The sequence below is a fragment of the Eleutherodactylus coqui genome, chromosome 3, assembly GCF_035609145.1.
Source record: "Eleutherodactylus coqui strain aEleCoq1 chromosome 3, aEleCoq1.hap1, whole genome shotgun sequence".
Taxonomy (NCBI): Eukaryota; Metazoa; Chordata; class Amphibia; order Anura; family Eleutherodactylidae; genus Eleutherodactylus; species Eleutherodactylus coqui.
Window position 1 is genome coordinate 28,609,914 of NC_089839.1, and position 9,414 is coordinate 28,619,327.

The window sequence follows — 9,414 nt, forward strand, 5'->3', positions numbered from 1 at the left end:
AGCCCGGGAGCCCCCGGCAAATTTAAAATCTCCTGGCTCCCGGCTCCTGAAGGTAGCCGGGAGCCAGGAGGTGTTACCGGGCCCGCGATCGCCGCTATCCATTGGATAGCGGCGATCACGAAAAAGTTTTAAAAAGTTTTTAAAAAGTGTCTGTTTCACCTCCCATCATGGATCGGATCCATGAGGAGAGGTGAAAATACTCAACCCAGGTCCGCAGCGGTGTCCCGATGTTCCGGGACTCGAAGTCCCCCTCTGCGCATGCGCGCCCGATGATTGACATTGGGCACGTGCACAGAGGGGCTCGAGCGCCGGGAAATTTCAAATTCCTCTGCTCCAGACTGCCATGTGTAGCCAGGAGCAGAGGGATGTCACTGGGGACATGATCACTGTCATCCATTGGATGACAGTGATCATGTAAAGTAAAAAAAAAGTGTAAAAAAGTTTAAAAAAAAGTAAAAAAAAGTTTAAAAAGCTTGCGTTTCATCTCCCCCCACGGATCATATCTGTGAGGGAGGATGAAATGACGTACATAAGGCCCCCGGATTTATCCGCGGACCTTACTCCAGCTTCTGCGCACACGGCCGTTGCCAAAGTGGCGGACGCATGCGCAAAAGCTGTGAATTGCCAGCGTAATTTAAAATCTCCCTGCTCCTGGCTACAAAATTTAGCCAAGAGCCTGGAGATTTCACGAAGAGCCGCGGTGAGCGGTTCCTGGTCACGTGTTCGCCGTTATCCAATGGATAATGGCGATCACGTAAAAGTAAAAAAAGGTGAAGCTTCATCTCCCCTCACTGATGCGATCGGTGAGGGGAGATTAAACTTTTTACCGGAGGCCTCCGTATTTGCACCCCGACGCGATCCTCATCCGTGAACTTTCCCGGATTCTGTGCATGTGACCGCCGGCAAAATACCGGACACATGCGCAGGAGTTGGGGAGCACAGGAAATTTCAAATCTCCTTGCTCCCAGCGACCAACGGTCGCCGAGAGCCTGGAGCAGTGACGGGTGACCTCGTTGAGCGGTCGCTGGTCACGTCATAAAAAAGTAGCGCTCTGACATAGGCCGGTCTCACCTGACCGGATAGGAATTACGGATTCCGCATGCGTCTGATACGCGGTAATACGCAGATCAATCGCATTGGATTACACAATTCCGCTCACATTAGTGGGTCGGAATTGTGTAATCCACTTGCAGAAAAGAGAACGCAGCAGGTTCTATTTTACCGCGGATATCCGCATCATAGAGCCCATTGTGCTCCGTGGTCGCGGATATACCCGCAGCCCATACGCTACTACATTGTATATGGGCTGCGGGTACTCGCGTCATCGCTAAGCGACGGTGCGGGAAATACAAACAACAAAAAAGGTGTACTGCGCATGACTGCCTGTGTGAGTAGGCAGTTATGCGCAGTACATTACGTGGCCGTACGCAGGGTCACAGCCGGGCTCACAACTGGGATCCGCTGCGGGCCTCCGCAAGCGGATTCCACCTACGGCTGCGTGAGCCCGGCGTTATTTAGACCGCTACCTGTAATATGCAATTTACAAGAAGCCCCGGGAATGCTCGCCTTCATGCAGTTCCAGGAGCAGCTTGTTGAGCGTCTTCTGTGCGAGACCGCCGCACCTCAGCAAGCTTACGGAGACTCACAGAGCGCCACTTTTTACACCCCATACCCGCTACTGAGGTCACGAAATACCCCCAAAAAGCATGAGAGGAGGGGGGATACCCAGTTTTATTGCCCCATGGGCCCATCCCAACCAGCCTCCGTAGTTACCCCTGTCTTCGGAAATACTACACAGTTCCCATTATTACTTTTATCTAAGATTTGGGGAACGCCGAAAAGGGCGCTAAGGGGTAGGGGTGTGTGTGTGTTGGGGGTGGGGGGAGGATTTTTTAAGGTGTCAATTTTTATTCCGTACAAGTGGGCAATGGGTCCTGGAATTTATTCAGTTGTGCCCTGCAATCCAACGGGTGTTCCCTCCATTATAGGCCTTGCCATGTGTCCTTTAAGTAGATTAGGGACACAACGGGAATGTTTTTGAACACAGGCAAAAGGGGGTATCCATTTTGGGGTGAACGTCTTGATTCCTATGTACACTGTACAAAAAAAACTTTTTAAATTGACAAAATTGCCAAAAAAATGAAAATTGTAATTTTTTCCTTTTGCTTTGCTTAGATTCATTCAAATACTGTGGGGTCAAAATACACAGTACACCCCTAGATGAATTCGTTAAGGGGTCTAGTTTTTAAAATGGGGTCATTTGAGGGGGTTCTTTATCATTTTAGACGCTCAATGGCTCTACAAGTGGACAATGGGGCCTGGAATTTATTCCGTTGTACCCTGAAATCCAACGGGTGCTCCTTCCATTATAGGCCTAGCCATGTGTCCTTTAAGTAGATTAGGGCCACAAGGGGTATGGTTCTGAACACGGGACAAACAGGGGTATCAATCTTGGGGTGAAAGTCTTCATTCCTATGTGTGCTGTACAAAAAAAAACAGTTTTTAAATTGATACAATTGCCAAAAAAATGAAAATTGTAATTTTTTTCCTACTGCTTTGCTTAGATTTATTCAAAAATTGTAGGGCAAAAATACACAGTACACCCCTAGATAAATTCGTTAAGGGGTCTAGTTTTCAAAATGGGATCATGTGTTGGGGTTCTCTGCCGTTTTGGCCGCTCAAGGGATCTACAAGTGGGCAATAGGGCCTAAATCACCTTCATGCTAAATTTCAGTTCTGAAAGCCACCGATTACTCCTTTCATTTTGGGCCCCGTTGTGCATTCAGACAAAAGATTAGGGCCACAATGGGTATGTCTCTGAACACGGGACAAACAGGGGTATCCATTTTGGGGTGCAAGTCTTCATTTATGTGTGTGCTGTACAAAAAAAGCAGTTTTTAAAATGATTGAATTGCCAAAAAAACGAAAATCAAATTTTTTTCGCTTTGCTTTGCTTGAATTCATTCAAAAACTGTGGGGTCAAAATGGGCAGTACACCCCTAGATAAATTCGTTAAGGGGTCTAGTTTTCAAAATGGGGTCACTTGTGGGGGTTCTCTGTCGTTTTGGCCGCTCAAGAGCTCTACAAATGTGGTATGGGGCCTAAAACGCCTTCAAGGAAAATTTATGTTCTGAAAACCACCGACTACTCCTTTCATTTTGGGCCCCGTTGTGCATCCAGACATAAGATTAGGGCCACAATGGGTATGTCTCTGAACACGGGAGAAACAGGGGTATCCATTTTGGGGTGCAAGGCTTCATTCATGTGTGTGCTGTACAAAATGGGCTCATTTGTGGAGGTTCTATATGGTTTTGGCCACTCAAGAGCTCTACAAAAGTGCTATGGGGTCTAAAACGCCTTCAAGCAAAATTTCAGTTCTGAAACACACAGACTACTCCTTTCATTTTAGGCCCCATTGTGCATCCAGACATAAGATTAGGGCCACAATGGGTATGTTTCTGAACACGGGAGAAACGGGGGTATCCATTTTGGGGTGTAAATCCTCATTTTCATGTGCACTATAGGAAAAAAATATGTCTTTAAAATGACATATTTGCAAAAATATGACTTTTTATTTTTTCTCCTCTAAATTTAATTATTTCCTGAAAAAACAACGGTGGGGTTAAAATACTCATGACACCCCTCAGTGGATACATTAAGGGGTGTAGTTTTTAAAATGAGGTCATTTGGGGGGTATCTATTATTCTGACACTCATGAGCCTTTGCAAACTTGGCTTGGTGCAGGAAAACAAAGTGTTCCTCAAAATGCTGAAAAGTAATGTTAAATTTGTACGTCATCTAAATGGTTAAAAAAAAACAAAAGTTTTTCAAATGTGCATTCAGAATAAAGTAAACAGATGGAAATATATAGCTTATCAAAAATTTGTACAGTATGTTTGGACATATTTGAGATATTACAGTTGAAAATGTGAAAAAAATGACAATTGTTTCAAAATTTTTCCAATTTTGGCGCTTTTAATAAATATACACGAATTATATCGGTCTCTTTTTACAACCAAAATGAAGTACAACATGTGGCGAAAAAACAATGTCAGAATGACTTGGATATGTAAAGCCTTTACGGAGTTATGCTACGTTGAACGACGCATGTCAGATTTCCAAAATTTGGCTCCGTCACTAAGGCGCAAACAGGCTTCGTCACTAAGGGGTTAAACATACACCATTGTAAATGCAAACTTGCTTTAGCTAGATGGGTGCCTGGCTGTCAGAGACAGCTTTGTGTATCTTTTCCGGCTCACATAAAATTTAATGCGCAATACGTAGTAAACAGAGGAATCGGCAGTATCGTTACCTCTATTGGACCCAGTAAGTACATGACTGACAAGCGCCCCCAGCATGGCAGAGCTGCTGGATCTAAGCAGACCCAAAGCAGCTATACTAGTTGCAGATGGCATGACATAGTAACTGGGGTTCCCATGGATGCCCCAATTATATTGGAAAACTGTTTAATAGAAATGTCTTTTATGATGTCATGGGGAACATGATAGGAAAAGATATGTAAAAAAAAAATACTGATAAAGAAAAATAAAAAAAATTAAAAAAAACACACCACGCCAATCTTGTAATGCAAGACTATGTAAAGTATACATCAAAATGCCCAAAACAATTAACTAATTATCATACTTTATTAACATTTGCAATTTACACTAACATAGAACTAAACAAAAAAAAATTTTTTTATAAGGGAAGGTACTAAAAAAACAGACCTATGCATCATAAAAAATGTATGCAAAAAATTACGATTTGCATTTTTTGGCAATTGTGTCAATTTAAAAACAGGTTTTTTTTCGTACAGCACAGATATGAATGAAGACTTGCACCCCAAATTGGATACCCTTGTTTGTCCTGTGTTCAGAGACATACCTGTTGTGGCCCTAATATTATGTCTGGATGCACAACGGGGCCCAAACAGAAAGAAGTAGCCGGTGGCTTTCAGAACAGAAATTTTGCTTAAACGTGTTTCAGGCCCCATTGCTCACTGCGTCGAAAACTATGGAGAACCCTAACAAATGACCCCATTTTCTAAACTAGACCCCTTCACAAATTCATCTAGGGGTATACTACATATTTTGATTCCACAGTTTTTGAATGAATCTAAGCAAAACATAAGGAAATAATTAGGATTTTAATTTTTTTGGCAATTGTGTAAATTTTAAAACGTTTTTTTTTGTATAGCACACATATAAATGAAGACTTGCACCCCAAAGTGGATAGCCCTGTTTGTCCCATGTTCAGAAACATACCCATTGTGGCCCTAATCTACTTACAGGACACATGGATAGGCCTGTAATGGAGGGAACACCCATTGGATTTCAGGGCACAACTGAATAAATTCCAGGCCCCATTGCACACTTGTGCAGAAAAAAAATTGACTCCCTAAAAATAATCCACGTGCCCTTTTTGGCGTTCCGTAAATCTTATATAAAAGTAATGATGTAAACTGTGTGGTATGTCCAAAGACGGGTAATTACGGAGGATGGTTGCGATGGGCACATCGGCAATTAAATTGGGTATCCCTCCTCCTCCCATGCTTTTTTGGGGGGTATTTCTTGAACTCCGCGACAGGGATGGGGTGTAAAAAGTGGCTCTCTGTGAGGCTTCGTAAGCTTGCTGAGGTGTGGCAGTCTCACACAAAAGGTGTTAAACAAGCAGCTCCTGGAACTGCAGGCAGGAGAGTGTTCCCGGGGCTTCTTGTAAATTACATATTACAGGTAGCGGTCTGAATAACACCGGGCTCACACGGCCGTATGTGGAATCCGCTTGTGGAGGCCCGAACCCCTGCCTACGTCCGCATAATGTACTGCACATAACTGCGTACTCACGCAGGCGGTCATGCACAGTACACCTTTTCTTGTTTAGATTTCCCACGCTGTCACTTAGTGATGACGCCAGTACCCGCAGCCCATGAATGTTGTAGTTGCCTATGGGCTGTGGGTATATCCACGACCATGGAACACAGTGGGCTCTATATTATGGATATCTGCGGTAAAATAGAACCTGCTGCATTCTGTTTTCTTCCAGTGGATTACATAATTCCAACCCGCTAATGTGAATGGAATTGCGTAATCCAATGCATTTGATTGATCTGCGTATTACCGCTGATCAAACGCATCATTGGGTAACGGCGATCACATGACCAAGAACCACTAATCGCGGCTCCCCGTGACATCTCCGGGCTTTCGGCTACCCTTTGTAGCCAGGGTCAGGGAGATTTTACATTTTCTGGACAATCCTTGACTTTTGCGCATGCGTCCGCCATTATGTGGATGGGCGCTTAGGGGTATGGTCCGTGGATAAAGATCCCATCGGGGGACAAATCTGGAGACCTTAGTTATGTAATTTCATCTCCCCTCACGGATACGATCCATGAGCGTAGATGACATTTTAATCTTTAAACTTTTTTTTTTTACACCTTTAACTTTATATTATGACATACAGCAATCCCCGGTCACATCTCCCTGCACTCGGCTATCCTTGACAGCCGGATGCAGGGAGATATTGAATTTGCCGGGCTCTCCGGCCTTCTGTGTATGCGCAGAAGCCCGCGGCAGCTGCACATCGCCACCGGAGATCATGGAGAACCGGGTGAGCACTTTCACCTTCCCTCATGGTTTCAATCCATGAGGGAAGGTGAAACTAAGTTTTTTCACTTTTCCGTGATCGCCATTATCCATTGGATAACGGCGTTCATGGTACCAGAGACATCTCCTGCTTCCTGGCTACCTTCAGATGCCGGGAACCAGGAGATTTTAAATTGGTTGTGGCTTCAGGCTTTCTGTGGGGGACCAGATCAGCGAGGAACAGCACGTACGACAGTACTCTCAGCTGCCCCCATGGATCCGATCCATGAAAGTAGCCAAATCTTTAACTTTTTTAAAACTTTTTTTTCACTTTAATGCGATCAGCACTATCCATTGGACAGCTTTTTTATATCTTTTCTGGCTCACATAAAATTTAATGAGCAATATGTAGTGAACAGAGGAAATCAGCAGTGCCGTTACCGCTATTGGACCCAGTAAGTACATGAATAAAACGCGTCCCCGGCATGATAGAGCTGCTGGATCTAAGCAGACCCCAAACAGCAGTACTAGTTGCAGATGGCCTGACAGAGGGCTGCTTTTCACCTGTAACTGGGGTTCCCATGGATGCCCCAATTATAGTGGAAAACTGCTAAATAGAAATGTGTTTTATGATGTTATGGGGAACATGTTAGGAAAAGATACACTACCGTTCAAAAGTTTGGGGTCACATTGAAATGTCCTTATTTTTGAAGGAAAAGCACTGTACTTTTCAATGAAGATAACTTTAAACTAGTCCTAACTTTAAACAAATGCACTCTATACATTGCTAATGTGGTAAATGACTATTCTAGCTGCAAATGCCTGGTTTTTTGTGCAAAATCTACAAAGGTGAATAGAGGCCCATTTCCAGCAACTATCACTCCAGTGTTCTAATGGTACAATGTGTTTGCTCATTGGCTCAGAAGGCTAATTGATGATTAGAAAACCCTTGTGCAATCATGTTCACACATCTGAAAACAGTCTAGCTCGTTACAGAAGCTACAAAACTGACCTTCCTGTGAGCAGATTGAGTTTCTGGAGCATCACATTTGTGGGGTCAATTAAACGCTCAAAATGGCCAGAAAAAGAGAACTTTCATCTGAAACTCGACAGTCTATTCTTGTTCTTAGAAATGAAGGCTATTCCATGCGAGAAATTGCTAAGAAATTGAAGATTTCCTACAACGGTGTGTACTACTCCCTTCAGAGGACAGCACAAACAGGCTCTAACCAGAGTAGAAAAAGAAGTGGGAGGCCGCGTTGCACAACTAAGCAAGAAGATAAGCACATTAGAGTCTCTAGTTTGAGAAACAGACGCCTCACAGGTACCCAACTGGCATCTTCATTAAATAGTACCCGCAAAACACCAGTGTCAACATCTACAGTGAAGAGGCGGCTGCGGGATTTTGGGCTTCAGGGCAGAGTGGCAAAGAAAAAGCCATATCTGAGACTGGCCAATAAAAGAAAAAGATTAAGATGGGCAAAAGAACACAGACATTGGACAGAGGAAGACTGGAAAAAAGTGTTGTGGACGGATGAATCCAAGTTTGAGGTGTTTGGATCACAAAGAAGAACGTTTGTGAGACGCAGAACAAATGAAAAGATGCTGGAAGAATGTCTGACGCCATCTGTTAAGCATGGTGGAGGTAATGTGATGGTCTGGGGTTGCTTTGGTGCTGGTAAGGTGGGAGATTTGTACAGGGTAAAAGGGATTCTGAATAAGGAAGGCTATCACTCCATTTTGCAACGCCATGCCATACCCAGTGGACAGCGCTTGATTGGAACCAATTTCATCCTACAACAGGACAATGACCCTAAACACACCTCCAAATTGTGCAAGAACTATTTACAGCAGAAGCAGGCAGCTGGTATTCTATCGGTAATGGAGTGGCCAGCGCAGTCACCAGATCTGAACCCCATTGAGCTGTTGTGGGAGCAGCTTGACTGTATGGTACGCCAGAAGTGCCCATCCAACCAATCCAACTTGTGGGAGATGCTTCTAGAAGCGTGGGGTGCAATTTCACAAGCTTACCTCAACAAATTAACAGCTAGAATGTCAAAGGTGTGCAATGCTGTAATTGCTGCAAAAGGAGGATTCTTTGACGAAAGCAAAGTTTGATGTAAAAACAATGTTATTTCAAATACAAATCATTATTTCTAACCTTGTCAATGTCTTGACTCTATTTTCTATTCATTTCACAACGCATGGTGGTGAATAAGTGTGACTTTTCAAGGAAAACACAAAATTGTTTGGGTGACCCCAAACTTTTGAACGGTAGTGTATATAAAAAAAAAATACTGATTAAAAAAACACACACACCAAACCAATGTTGTAATGCAAGACTATACAAAATATACATCAAAATGACCAAAACAATTAACCCATTCTCAAACTTTATTAACAATTGCACTAACATAAAGAACTAAACAAAAAACCTTTTTTTATATAGCATTTCTTACATATTACCTCTAGTAAAACAAAAAAAAGAACTTATTTTTAAAAAGAAAGGTACTAAAAAAAAAACAGACTTATGCATCATAAAAAACATATAAAATGTATTTTTGTAATACAAGAAAAGAAAGTTATGGTAATTGAATCACCCAGTGTGCTAAATCTCTAAAAAGTGTCAGGTCACAAAAGACCAAAATACGCTGATTAGAGATGAGCGAACCTACTCGGCCACGCCCCTTTTTCGCCCGAGCGCCGCGATTTTCGAGTACTTCCGTACTCGGGCGAAAAGATTCGGGGGGCGCCGTGGGTGAGTGGGGGGGGGGGGGGGGAGGGAGAGAGAGAGGGCTCCCTCCTGTCCCCCCGCTGCTACCCCCGCTCCGCC

The 9,414-nt window shown here is 43.5% G+C and overlaps 1 pseudogene; it reads right to left on the reverse strand.

Moving 5' to 3' along the window:
* LOC136620553 (zinc finger protein 850-like) overlaps positions 1 to 9,414 on the reverse strand; it is a 493,122-nt pseudogene that overhangs the window by 157,296 nt on the left and 326,412 nt on the right.